This window comes from Lonchura striata, chromosome 3, assembly GCF_050655825.1.
Source record: "Lonchura striata isolate lonStrDom1 chromosome 3, ASM5065582v1, whole genome shotgun sequence".
NCBI lineage: Eukaryota > Metazoa > Chordata > Aves > Passeriformes > Estrildidae > Lonchura > Lonchura striata.
Genome location: NC_140705.1, coordinates 60,830,609 through 60,845,066, shown reverse-complemented (window position 1 = coordinate 60,845,066; position 14,458 = coordinate 60,830,609). Strand labels below are relative to the sequence as shown.

General features: G+C 45.4%; 1 protein-coding gene across 3 annotated transcripts in view; it reads right to left on the bottom strand.

Annotated features, from left to right (window-relative positions):
* TAGAP (T cell activation RhoGTPase activating protein) overlaps positions 1–12,166 on the bottom strand; it is a 37,586-nt gene extending 25,420 nt beyond the window's left edge. The window contains exon 1 of one of the 3 annotated variants that reach the window (XM_085576677.1): positions 12,082–12,166. The gene's annotated coding sequence lies outside the window, so the exon portion shown is untranslated. Of the gene's footprint in view, positions 1–10,916; positions 11,271–12,081 lie in introns of those variants that run through there. The other 2 variants (XM_021540421.3, XM_085576675.1) reach the window with 2 other exon arrangements.
* Between the last annotated feature and the right edge of the window lie 2,292 nt (positions 12,167–14,458).

Sequence of the window (14,458 nt, the reverse complement as noted above, 5' to 3'; positions counted from 1 at the left end):
TTGAACTTAATCTTTTTTGTGCTGTGGACTTCCCTAGAGTTATGCTTGCAGCCCCCTTCACACTAAGACTGTCCTGGGAAATTCCCTTTCTGCCTTCCTGAATGATTATATTTCAAAGTTTCTTCAAATTAAAGACAGATTCTGGCTCTCTCATTTCCATTTGTTTCAAAGGATCTGCTCATCAGATAACGTCTGTATCACCAGAGACTGTATTACCAGGGTCTAAGTGGAGAAATCTAACCAGAAAAGTAGAGATGGAGAAGAAGGAAAGCTGTCCATGGCTGAATTCCAGTGGGGAAGAGCAGTGGATAGCAATGATTTCCTCAAGGTGAGTACAGATTTTATGCAAATTGCTCTCCTGAAGTGAAAGCTTGTGCCCTTCAAGTATATCAAGAAACATCAGATGGCTGATTTGAAACTCATTGATGAATGCTTAATGGTAGATTCATTGAAAAGTTGTCAAGCACTGGAACAGGCTGCCCAGGGAAGTGGTGCAGTCCCCATTCCTAGAGGTATTTAAAAGATGTGTGGATGGGACACTTGGGGACATGGCAGTATCAGGTTAAGGGTTGGACTCAATGATCTTAGAGGTATTTTCCAACCTCAGTGATTCTTTGATTCTACAAAGAGTCAATTGACTGTTTTGATAAGGAAGAGTTACTGTGTCAGTATGTTGTGTATCTATAGAAAGGCTGGGTTTATGGTCCGAGGGTGGGCATGCTTGATTGACTCTGCAGCTGCTGATCTCACCACCAGCATGATTATTATTATTGACCTTGCTTATTATAGCACAGGACCTGGGGCTCAGCCAAATCAGAGCACCGCAGGTGACACAGGGACCAGGTTTCTACCTGGCACAGCAGGTACCTGAGGTCTGTGCAAGGAGAAGGTTACCAGCTTCTCAAATGAAAAACCTGCTACTGGTTCCCTGGGAAATGCTTTTAGAACCTAAGCATAGCAGCCTGGAGAGCTGTGCCCTAAGCAGGCTCTCTGAAGTTAGGATGTGGGCAGATCCCCTGGGGGCAGTGCCATGCCCATTAGCAGGTCCAGGTTGATGAGTCAGGTGCTGAGGCCAAAGCTGCAACTGCTTGACTGTGCTGCTACCCCCAGCCACCTATCCATATGTGAGCCTCCAGCAGGGCCAAAGTGGTACATTTGCTGAGGAAAAATAGGTGAGGGTTGTCTCTTCCCAAAATGAAGGGAAGATTGAAACTGTTTTAAAAACGACTTCTGCATCATGAAAAGTTTAACTGAACATTAAATTCTTTCACTGAAAAAAATAGCATTTCTTCAGCTGAACACCAGCTATTCAAAATGTCTTACACTTCTTCCAATTTCAGGAACAAAGTTCCCAGCAGCCTGCTAAAAATAAGATTTTGAGCAGCTGTTCTTAAGAAATCAAGCTCCTTTCAAGTTTCTTCTTCAAGCCAGCTCCAAAAATACCTCTTTGATTGGTTTGGTGGGGATCAGAAGCAGAGTTGCAGATTTACCCAGCTCACGGGTGGTTGGCTCAGCATGACTCCAAGCAGAAACTGACTTTCACTTTCAGTTTGGCTCTGAGCTCACTTGCACAGAAGTTAAACTTTGAGAAATCCCCAAACAAAAAGCCCAGCCACAGTACTACAATTAGTCAAGTATAGGATTTTCCCATTGTCTGTTTATAACTGACTACAAGGTGTCTTGGGGTTTTTTGTTATTTCCCAAGAAACACTTAAGACGGGGGGTTTCAGGGATTATTTTTAGAGAGATGAAATAAATAAATATAAGATATAAGAAAATCCATTTTATTTGATATTTGTGAGACATAATCAGTAGGGTTACTGCTGTTAACAAAGGGGAAATGGCTTCTCATTGATGGGTTTCTGGAAAGCTATGATCCAAGATTACCATGGGTTGAAACTTACAACTGTGGAAAACCTTATAATTGGGTGGCTGGCTGTAGTTAAATATTCCTGATTCCCCAAGAAAGTGAGGAATTGTCTCTCTAGATACATCTCGGATGGGTTTTGTACCTTTTAATGCTTATTCTTTCGCCATCCTGCAACCGGGCCTTAATTTTTGCAATGAAGCTCTGGAAGTGACACATCAGAGTCATGTTCTGAGCTGGAAGAAGGGCCAAGGGTGAGATCTGGTCTGGGCCTTACAGAACTGTGAACATTTTGAAGAGGTTGGTGAAAACTATGCTTAGGTGAGGACTGCAGGATGAGGAAATGTGTATCAGAATAAACACATTCTTCTTTTTTCCTTAGGAAAACAGGTAACATGAGAACATAGGTTCATCCTCAAGGCCAGGAAATAGTTAATGATATCATCGTCTGGCTGCATGTCCACACTGGAATTTCATCTGGTTAGTCTTGGAGTGCACTCAGCCAGCAATGTGTGATTTACTGTGATTCAAATTTTCACAGCAGCTTATTAACAGCATGGTTGTTTTCACATTTTATTTTTCCCAGTTTGCACAGCTACCTCTTCTCCTAACACCAATTTCACCTACTTTCAAGAGCCCTATCTTACAGTTGTTTCCCCTACAATAACATGCTCACACATAACCCGAGTCATCTTCTGATCTTCCTTTTACTATATTACCCAGACTGATATCCTTCAGATTAATTCTGCAGGGCTTTCTCAAACCCTTCCACAGTTTTTAAGGGATCTTTCTACAGTTTCATCAAGTTTTCAAATCCTTTAATAAATGCAGACACCAATGTGTCAGACATCCTTCAGTCCCACTCTTTCAAACACTTTTCTAACTTAAAATTAACCTCCTTACTTCCGCTAATTGCTTTATATATACCTAAAGGTCACATCAAGCTTTGAGTATATAAAAGTTTCCTTACAAGTGGTTGTCTGGGTAACAAACACTTGAAAGATGCTTTAAAACAAGTTATCTGTTCCAGTTTCCATCATCCACCTTAATTAAAGCAAGATATGGACCATGGACACCCAAAGGATAAAAGAGCTATGCTGTTCCTTAGGAAAGCTGAGGCCAGGTGCCATGGGCCATGCAGACACAGGTCTGTCCAGAGATGCTGTGGATCTTTGGCTGCAGCAGAGGTGGGGACAGCTTTACCATGACTCTGGGGATGCTGGGACCCCCAGCAACTTTACACCTGCAGTCTCAAGGAAACCCAAATTCACACCCTAGCAGAATAACGTTGATAAAACTCCTGTATACAGATAGAGTGTAGATATTGACTCACAGAATAGACAAGCCTTTTTGACCAAGAGCATTTTTAAGGGCTTGCACACAGCTGGGTGCACAGTGAGGACAGAAGGCATCCTCCTGGATGAGTTCTATGGGATCAGACAGTACAAGACGCTTAGAAATACAATAGTTGACTACATATATATATATATATATATATAGGTAATATTTTCTGGATTATATTGTTTACTAGGAAATAGATGCAATAAGTTTGGCTAAAATCCCTCCTCCTAGCCAAAGGTGGGCAACTCAGCAAGACTCCATTTTGCCATTGAAAGAAGTGGAATGTTGCTTTTATGGCTGTAACTGATTTAAAATTAAATAGTCCATCCACTGATGTATGAGTGTTGCATGGGAAGCACCAAATCATACTTTATCCTCCCCTGGGAGCTTCTCAAGTCACTTGCTTTTCACTGGTTGCTTGAAATCTAAACAACTGCTATTTCTTCCATGTGTCAAAATCAGCAGCATTTCCTAAGGCTACACCTTTATGGGATTAATTAATTTCCATGCCCACATCTCTTCTTATTAACCCACCAATATATGTGGAGCAGTGGAACTCCTGTGACTGCACTCAAGCCCTAGTTCCTTCAGTGTCTAGGTTTCAAAAGGTCTAACTGTAGGCTAGGGGCCTGCCACTTAGTTTTCCAGTAGGGGAAAATAGGAAGTGATTGCTGCCTGGGATGAGAGAGGAGAAGAGGATGGAGTTTGAGACTGCAAAAGGTCTGTGTTGCCACATAAAACTCAAACACCTGGTCCTGTCTGCAGTATACCAGGGCTTGGGTGGCCTACAGATTCCTGCACTTGCAGGAATGGAAGAAAGAACATTCACCTCTGCAAGCTGCAGGTCCCTCTATGGCTGCAAATCCTTAAGTGAACTGGGCTGAGACCAGCTTGGGATCTTGTGCCTTCCAGTCTGCCCTCTGCCCTCCCTCATACAGGGTTAAGAAGTGCAGACTTATTTTCTATCTGATTGACACCTGGCTCCCGCACCAGGTAACACTTAAATCTTCAGAGACCTCAAAGAGAGCAGAATCAGAGCGAGATACAGTGCTAAGCACGTCTCCAAGGCATAAGAAGGTTCTCCTTCAGCACCCAGCTGCAGCTTCACCTGCCTGTTGTCTGCCTAGCTCACTCCTCCTCTGCAGGGCAGGTGACATGGTGACGTGTGGAATGAAAAACACAGATGATGCTCACGAATCCCCTTCTCTCGTGCAACAAGAACACACCCACATACACACTGCTTCCTCCCCAGCCCTTGCTTGCTGTGCCAGCTAAATGCTAGCAGGGAGCTCAGGACTGCTGAGAACTGCAAAGGTTTTGCTGCTTTGGTTGACATTTAACTGTTAACCAATTTTGTGGAGACTGAAGGAAAGCTGCTGTTTGTAGGAGGTGATGTGTAGAAAGGAGAAAGAGTGGGAGTAGCAGGTGCCATGCACTAAAATGTTTACACATTTTGACCTTGGCTGTCTTAAGGACAGAGCCCTTCTGGGTCCCTCACAGCCATGTGAGGCTACAGGCACCAATGCTTGGCTATACCTGGGAACTAAGTATTCCTGGGCCTGGTTAGCAGGAAATTTCCTGGCAGTAGAGGCACTGCATAACTGTGTGGCTGAACTTAAAAACCCTGACAAATGTGAGACCACAGGCAGAGAGTGGGAGGAAATCCTCTGGTTCCACTCTTGCTGGTGACATCATGGCACAATTTGAAGCTGATCAATCTCCAAATAAACCTGGAGACACCTCACCCTGATGAGATGAGACTTGCCTGGCTTTCCTAGCTTCAATAAACACCAAAGACTCCCTGTCAGGGAACAGGCACTGCACCAGGCACACCTGAGCAAGGGAAGGATAAGTGTCACCTGGTTCAACTCAGCCCAGGGGCTTCTCACAGCATTGAGATGGCCCTGCAGCCCATTGTCTTTACTGATCTCAAAGGTGCCCATTGCCACTGTCATAAGTGCCTTTGCACTGCGGTAACAAGAGGACTCAGCTCTCATCTTCTTTTCATTCACATAAACATCAGTATTCCTCCCTGGGAGAATGCTGAGGAGGACAACAAAGTGAATTGTCTCTGGGCTTGCAGGAATTCATGTGGGACTGGAAGTAATGTGGAAAAGGAAAATTCCAAATTTCCCTAAGCCTGAAACATTTAGTCTGGCTTTGCTTTAGCTTTAGCCTGGAATCCCACCTAGGTCAGCTCGGGGCACTGGAGTGGGTCTATGCAGATTAGCAATGTCCTTTCATGGCTGGAAGTGGAGAAGGGAGCTAAAGAGACCAGGGCTGCGCTGCTGGCATAGCTGGGCCCTGCCCACACTCAGGGCAGAGGGTGGTTCCACAGTGTCCTCACCTGCTGACTGGGAGATGCTAAACACTACCACAGCAATACTGGCACAAGCCTGGTTCTGTGGTGACCTGGAATGGGGAAGTCCACATTTTTGCTCTCCAAGGCTATCACTCTGCCAAGCAAAGGAGGCCTTATCCAAGCTGCCTGATGGGGATGTTCAGCTTGTGCCAATTTCCAGATGGTGTCAAGATGCTGCTGGCAAGGGGTGGCTGGCTTGGGCCGAGCTGTGCTGTGCTGGGAACACCTGAGGAATTTCCGAGAAGGACAATCGTGTTTGAGCAATGGGTAAAGCCCTTGACAACAGCATGTTTGCAGAGTAGGTGCCCTGGTGAGCCCCAGAGGACCTCTGGGACTGCCTTATGCTGCAGAGGATGGGAGGGTGCTGGAGGGAGGCTCTGGAGTGCCCATGGTGCCAGTGGTCTGCATGACCAGCACCCTGCTGGCTGTGCTGCCCAGCCTGCAGCACAGCACGGGGAGATGGCAGGCGTGAGTGTCAGCCTCGGGACGCCCACAGCGTGTTTCCTTTCCAGCAGCAGACAGGATGTTAGCTGTCATGGGTGTCAATTAGCCTGCAACGCGATGCTCCTGATTTCCATCAGCACATCTTTTGGTTTGAGGCTCTCTTCTCAGACCCAGTTTTTAATAGGGTCACAGCACTGAAGCCCCCATCCCTCTGAGGTCTTCTCTAGGTGCATTTTTTTTTTCTTTATTGTAACGAAGAACCCTGTATTCTACAAGCATCCCATGAGCACCACTGGCCGTTTATGGAATTTGTCCAGAGGTCTGCAGTGCTGATGAACTGAGCTAAGTCCTAGGCAATGTTGCACATGCTGCTGCACATGCCACTTCCTTGTGGCATGTAGATAGGAATAGCTGTGTGTGTGCAGAAAGGTCATGAAAACCTCAGAGTGTCATTTAGAAGTAAAATGAAATTATTATCTGTTTAGAGATAAGCTGGTTATGACTGAGGGTTGGAAACATAATAAAAGTTTTACTGTTTTAAGCAAGATTTGCTGGTGGAAGCACAGATTCTGCCTTGCATGGAGCAGCTGTTCAGGTCAGCATCTGTGAGGGCAGCAGCAGCAGCCCAGCAGCTTGTCACTGGCTACCTTAGAAGCTCTCTGCTCCCACCAGTCTGCAGGTGAAACAGAGCAAGTGCTCCCAAGTTCATCTCCAGCAGGAAGTCTCCAGCTTATTTCAAGCCCCATCATGCAGCACAGTAATACAGAAATAGCAGAACTGGTACCAGAGTGCCCAGCAGGAATGGTGTTAAGTGGGAACAGGGCAGTAACACCTGAAGACTCTCCAGTGTTTTTAAAGCTGCATGGATGCCTTTATGGTCCACTGCAACTGGGACACACCTCTGGCCACATGGCTGCGTGGGCTCTGCAGGACATCTGCTGCAGGCTGATCCCTGCTGGGACACACTCCCAGTTCAACCCATTGAACTCTTCTGATCAGAGCCCACGGGCACTGATCCTGGAGTCACAGATATGTTTGTGGCAACATCAGCCAGTGTTGGGGCAATATTGATTCAAAACATATTTACTTCCCATGTTTTTGGAGTTTATTGAATACATTTGAGTTGCAGCTTTCATTAAATTGTAATTTATCAAAAGCACAATGAGGAATCACAGGCCGAGTTTCTAAAGCTCACATTTAAGTTAGGTCATAGGCAGAATAAAAGTTTAAAGATCTCTACAAACAACAATGACATATTTTTCTCACTGAGAAACTTTTTAGTTTGAGTGATTTTTTCAGTGTTACTTTTTTTCAACACAAATGTAACTTTCCCAAAGAAAGCAGACATTCTATAATAATGTCAGCCAGCCTCTGAGTTTCTCAGCAGTACAATTTCTATGAATTGTTTTGAACCAACCCACATGAGAAGCTGGACACATTATTCTGTGTTTATAAATAGGTCTGTTTTCACAAAATTCTTTCTCAAGGAAACTGCTCTCAATTAATATTAAGTACTTTCACTTATTACTTGTATTATAAAAAGAGAGGAATCCTGCATAGATCCCTGTTATGCTAAGAGTTAATAATAAGACAAATCTTGTCCTGAAAAAACCTCATATTTTGGGTTTGCTCCAGGTCTCCACAGTTCTTGATTGTCTTACACTTATGTCCCAATTAACCCACCCCATCCCTCTGTTGAGTTCTTAACTTCTCCTTTCCTCACCCCATCGTTATCCTTATGAGGAAAGGCAGCATTATTCACTGTGTTACAGATGAGGACTTGTGGTGCAGAGGTGAAATGTCATGCTGAAGGTTGTCTGAACTAGAGCAGGGGTGGATGCCCACTCTTCCCCTAAAAAGCAGCACCCTGACTGCTATGCTTCCATTCAGCTGGTCCTGTGATAGTATTACATTTTTGTTCATTAATTTCCCATTGGTCAGTCTATGAAAGAAAACTCACAATATTATCAGCTGCTTACACAATAGAGATAAAACATTTAGGTAGTATAAGTGCACAAAGGGTGAAAAATGGAAGTTAGTAAAAGTGAATGAAGAGAAAAAGTGAAGGGCAGGAGCAGTACGGCTGCTAAGAAGTCGTGGGAGGGTGTGGAAAGGAAATGGAAGCTTCAAGCTGACCCATAAAACTCCATGGTGTTACCAGCAACCTCAGTGATTTCACATTCAGAGATTGTGTTTTGCAGTAACCTTTACTCGACTCATTGACACCTGCCCACTTCAGTTCTGTGGCCAGCCAGAAACCTTCCTACCTCCCTTAACCACAGTCTTCCACACAAGGGTCTCTGCTGCCAGCCCCCAGGCTCTGCATGACTCACCCCCTCTGCATCTCTGCAGACACTTGCCTGAGCTTTCTCAGCTTGCCATGGCAAGAATAAAAAGATAAATAGATGGGGTTGCATGATGACAGGAATCAGATCTTCAGTTTTGGGATGGGATCCAGAATCCCTGTAGGAGAGTTCAGCACATGCTGTGCCTCCCTGTTTAGTCCTGGCTGCCTGGGCAGGAAAAGGAGCCAGGGCAACACAGGAAAGACCACAAGCCCAAGCTCCCTCACTCCTTGTTTTTTCAGTGTGAAGAACCTCCCCCAAAATGATGTTTCCCTCCACAAGGAAATGCAGTGCTAACTTCATTATCAGGTTGGAAATCAAGAGAGTCATTAGTTAAATGACTTTCCCAAATGTCACACTAAAGGCTGCAGATAAGACTTGCTTCACTCTCCTGAAAGATAGTTGAGTGTTGTCTTCACATTGCTCCTCTCAGCTCCTGCAATTGCATCTGCAGCCATGGCAAGGGTTGGTCTGGGTCCACTGACATCTCCAACATGACATCAGTGGAAAACTCAGTGAAAACATGTGGGGTAGGTTTCAAACATTCATCCTGTTCCCATGAATATTTGAAGAGGATGCACGTTAATTAATATCTTCCCTGTCAGGACTGGGAAATGAAGTTAGCACCAAATGAGCAATATGCAAACTAATCCTCAGAGGTTCACAAGGCGTCTGGTACGAATTAAACATAAATTTTCAGAAAATATCCTCTAGACATCCCAAGGAGTAAGTTTCTTTATGGTTGCAGTTTGTTATGGAGACTGTTTCCTTTAAAGTAAAATATTTGCCTTACTTACTTCCCAAAGTTTGTCATTGGTAATTTTCCAACATAAATCCAAAGGATTTCTGATTGGCCTGTTGGTTAATAACCAGAAAGTAAGCACAGGATTATGCTTATGTTACCTTTTCCTTATGCTACCGATAATTTACCAATAGATTCAGAAACCAGACACTTTGGTAACTCTTATCTCATGAGCCAATGCTTCATGCAGTGTCTGGATCTGCACTGGTTGATTAGACTACAACCTGCATGCTATTGCAATAAGGAATTGGTTTGAGGGCTGGATGATACAAGTTTCTAAACCATTGAACCTGAAGGATGAATAAATTTATCAATTTTCTGGAAATTACTAATGGTTCAGTCCTGACAATCATCTGCATTAGCCCAGTCTAGTTGTCTGTGAAGTTTTGAAGGGGAAAGAAAAAAATCACATTTAGACTTAAAATGTCAGGACTGGACGGTTCACAGTTTGGCAACCAGCTCACAAAGGCTATTGCTGCCATGTGAAATTCATCCTCTCTGTATAGTGGCTATGCAGGATAGTGTTCCAGTAAGTGCTCCATGGCATATGCATAACTGACTGCCTGCACAGAAAAAAAAATATCAGGGAATATTTCATCTGTGACTGCCCTCCATACTGAAAGGTGACAGCTTCATGAGGATGGTCACTTGTAATAATTCCACCTTCCTGCTGTGAAGTGTAATAGAGGCTTTTCTTTTTATGCTTCTATAGGTACAGGGGCTTTAGACCATGTCTGCAGAAAGCAGTCTGGAGTGTTGCCCAAGATGGCAGCATTTTTTGAGACACAACTGACATTTTTTGTTTCAAGTCTGATTAGATTGTGCTGATTGAAGACACTCAAAAAATCACTTTCCATAGGGCTTTGTAGCCTTTTACATTGCTTCACGTCACAGTGAAGCCACCAGTGGCTTCGTCACAAGGCTGTGAGGTCTCGGGGAGGGACTGTGTGTGCAGCACAAAGGAAGCTGGGTCTGACCTGACTTTCACACCTCTCTTCTGCACCTCAGTGTTTTTGTGTATTCATCAACTCCAATGTATTCACTAGAAATGATACTTCATTTTGTAAGATGAGCTGATTCAAGGCTTTGATGGCCATTAGTGCTGTGAGGTAGGTCCTGATGAATAAACTGGGGCTCTGTCCAGGCTACCAGAATTAGCACAGCTTGAGGGATAGGCTAAGCAGGCAGCCACCCACAGGAGCAAAGAGTGTGGAAACTATCACAGGTCTCCTGCCCACACTGCCTGGAGAGCAATGTGGAGGCAAGGCTCAGGAAAAAGGGAGGTGGCAGCTACTGCTGAACCTCTGCTTGGAGGAGCAAAATGAGATGCTGGTGTGAGCTGCAAATTAGCTGATGGCACCAGCAACTGTGTGGATTAGACCACTGAGAATGCTCTGCAGGAGATCTTGGTAAATGCTGCCTCTTGCAGAAATGAGAGGGAGGACCTATACGAAGCATGAAGTGGGGATGAGGCACTTGGACAACTTTCCTGCCCAGCACACTCTGTTTTTATAGACAGATGTCCAAAAACCAAAGCCAGAGGCTGAAGGTAGGAGGAACTCAGAGCTGGACAAGAGGCACAACTGCCCCTTCAGCTGATCACCCCCATCACTTGCTAACGCAGGGATGCTGCTGTCTCCTTCCTACAGTGACATTAACAGCCCCTTTTTCCTGCAGGTGTCCGGAGTTTGTAGTTTTTGTGGGGAGGAGTGTAGGGTGGGGTGTGTGATAGTATTTTTCACTTGTAACACCTACCAAATTATGGCATCAACGAAAACAGAGCACTCGTTCAGTATTTGAGTTCCTCCTGTCCTCCTGGGCTGTAGGATGCTTCTGGGCTCTGAGATGGAGCCATATGGCAAGCCAGGAGGTGTCACACAAAGCCACTTCACAGACTTCAATCAGGAATGTTTCCAGCAAAAGAAAAAATGTGTTAAACTCAGCCGTTCTCACAGTCTGACAGCTCCTGATGTTCATGTCAATAAATGAATGCAAAAAAATGTGTTCTCTCTGAAGAGAGACATAACTGCAGAATAATTAATAAGAGCTCACACAGCACAACTTGCCCTTTCCCCATGCAAGGAGTACTCAAGGCCTCAGATTTTTGAAAAATGAAGACCCAAGATATTGGTGCCATTTCTGCCTTTCCCCTGGAAGATTTTTTGGTAACACATAATGAGCCCACTTGCAAAACCACCATGCCCAGTTAGAAGAGCTCTTTGACTAATTACACTGGATTTATTTGAGTGGAAATCAGGGCATTGAGGTGAAATAGCTGCAGTTCAAATAACAGTGTTCTGGTTATTTGAAATAGTTTAATCAAGGCAGGAGGCACTGCCACTAACAACATCAGCAGGTATTTCCCATTGGTTTGTGCAGGTAAGTCATGACCTGTAGTAAAATAAGGCAATAAATGCTATCACAACTAACTCTTCTGCATGTTTTGAAGGCTTTGCTATCCAAAAGAAAGAAAATCTGGAGGAAAACAAAGAATCAGGATGCACCAATGAGAAACTGCCAATGGGAACTTCTCAACAGCACTAGTAGAAACAAATATGAACAAGAAGCCAGCACTGGCAGCCCTTGGTATGGGGTGGGAGAGATGGAGGGAAGAGGCTTATCTCCTGCTGGTCTTGCACAGGCCTGGTGGGAGGGTGAGAAGAGCAGCTGGATGCAATGCCAGGAAGTGCAGTTCCCAGCACCTCTCCTGTCCATCCCATCTACACCAGCAGCCCCCAGCCACAACTCTGTCAGTTCAGCCACCCCAGGCACCACAGGTACTCTCGCACCTGCAAGTCGCCTGGGGTGCTTTAGTGCAGGACACTGACAGCAGAGCCACATGACACATGCATGGGCAAGCCAAGGTGTTCCACTTTGCTCCTGGGCTTCAAACACCTGTGCAGCCACTCAATGTACCTACCTGGCTGAAGGTAGCCATGGCTTGCTCAAACTTTTGCTGAATAAGAGCGATGGTGCTGAACACCGGCGGGAAGGAACAGTCTTGAGGGGCTGAAAACAAAAATAAGTTTTTATCAGTTTCCTTCCTACAAAAACAAAGCTCCCACAAATGGGGGGGGGGGGGGGGAGGTTTGAGCATTTACAGGAGTCATTGCTACAAAGTCTGTGTGGGAGGAGAATATGTGTTAGTGCTCTTAACTCCTGGATGTTGCCAAGTTTTCCCTTGAGTGTGAAGGCTCCAAGCCCCACAGTGGTCAGCACAACAGCTGCTGTCACACAGGGCCAACTCAGCTCTGGGGCACTGGCCAAAGCTGGTGCACAGCCACAGCACTGTGCACAAAGCCCTGGGGCCACCAGCCAAGGCACCCCAGTAGGTATCTGCCCCACTTGGGGCAACCTTGGCACCAGCATCTGCACAGGGGCTGCTCAACCTGAGCTCCTTTTACAGGCAGTGGGGAGACACAGATGCTTGCAGGGCACCATTCTTCCCTCCCCACTTCTGCAGCAGGCTTGGGAGAACAGGAACTATGTCCTTTCCCAGACGTGCCCACTTCTCTGTCCTGACTGTAAAAGGCCCTTGGACCAAAAGGGCTGGATACAGACCTCCACACTCTGTAATGCAGGGTGAGAGGAAACTGCTCTTGGTGAGCCCAGCATGCAGAGGCAACCAAGCTGCTTTCCATTAGAGGTGGGTAAGCTGCCTCCTCTAAATCCACAGGGAAGCTCCCTGCCTCTTGAAAATCTAAAATCCCTGCAATCTGTGCTTCGGGACAGCAGGTTCTGTGTGGCTGCCTGCCATCTGAACACAAGTATGAGTGCTAAGGAAAGAGGCTATTTTAGGAACAAGTGACACAACAGAGGAACATCAGAGGCAAGAAATGGCTCCTTACTGCCAAGTGTTGACATGAGGCCAATAAAGGGCAGGTTACTGCCCTTTTGGGAGGATGCCTGTCTTATTAAAGTTGTAGTTGGAGTATTTTTTTGAGATACTTGGACAGCAGGGTGATATATTTACAGATAACTTTCTGAACATTTGGCCTTATTAACTGAGTGGAAAAGGAAAGATTAAAAACACCATCTGCTTTTTATTGACCTTTGTTTCAAATTCATCAGAATTTCATCAGCTTTAACCTCTAACTCTCAATTTTTACTCCTGAAAGTATGTTAGCAGCATACCACTCCATGCAGTATATAAATGGCACACAAGCCCTGCTGCTGGTGTCTGCAGATCTTCTCTACCACAATCTCACCAGGTCAGTACAAACCAGCCCAGCACAAAAGGCAGGCACCTGCACCTCATGGAGCAGAGCTGGAGGCATCGTGTGCTCCCTGAAGGTGTCTGAGACCCTGAGAAGGGTGACAGGGAGCCCAGCTAGCTGAGGCCACCCCATGGGGCCATGGCCCATGTAAGCCAAGCAAACACAGCTTCCCAGAGGAGATAGATGATTTTCCCTCTTATTATCAGCAGAAAAAAGTAAAGCAGCAGCAGGAGAAGTCACCTTGCTCTGGCTGCAGGGAAAAGTGCTGGCACGCATGGCCATGAAGCTGCAGCAGCACTGCACTGGGATACTAGAAAACCACTTCCTTCTAGGAACAGTGAAAGACAGGAGAGATTTGTATATTTACTCCTGGTTTGTACCAGTTTTACACTGTATATTTATCCCAGTGTATGTGTGTGGGACCTTGTGTGACAGGAGTAGGTGACACTGCTTCATTCCTGCAGAGGAGCTGGTTTCTGAAGGCAATGCTTTTTCCCATGCCTGCACTATCATGGCCCTTGTTGGTGCCTACTTTTGACAAACACCTAAATATATGCAATCTGAAGTCAAAGAAATGAGCTTTGAAATTGCTAATTATATGCATATGTCTGTTATCAGAGCAGCAAGTCTTTTCTAGGTGTTGACTCATTATTACCAGGAGTTTTTCTGCAGGTGCTGCTCAACAAAAGGTCAGTACATGACAAAGCCTATGTTGCTCTCAGAGCAGCCACTGCTAAGCTCATGGAGTTAAATGTCTTTTGGAGAAAGGTTATCCTTCTAAGATCATCCTAAGGTGTTGTAGCATGTTGTCTTCATGCCTGAGCCCACTGGGACTCTGTCTGGGGGAAGTCCTTTAGCTCCAGTTAAAATGCCACATTATTGGTTTTGCAGATCAGGATAAAACACCAGCCTTGTGATAAAGCAATGTAAATTAGCTGCACCCAGGGGAAGTGAGGATGAATCCTGACCCAGGCAGAGGCCCATTTTCTCCCCAGATTACTTCTTTGTATCCTGAGCTCTGACCACACCAGCTTATAACACTGTCAGTGCTGTCTGTCATCCTGCCTCCCTTTAAACCCA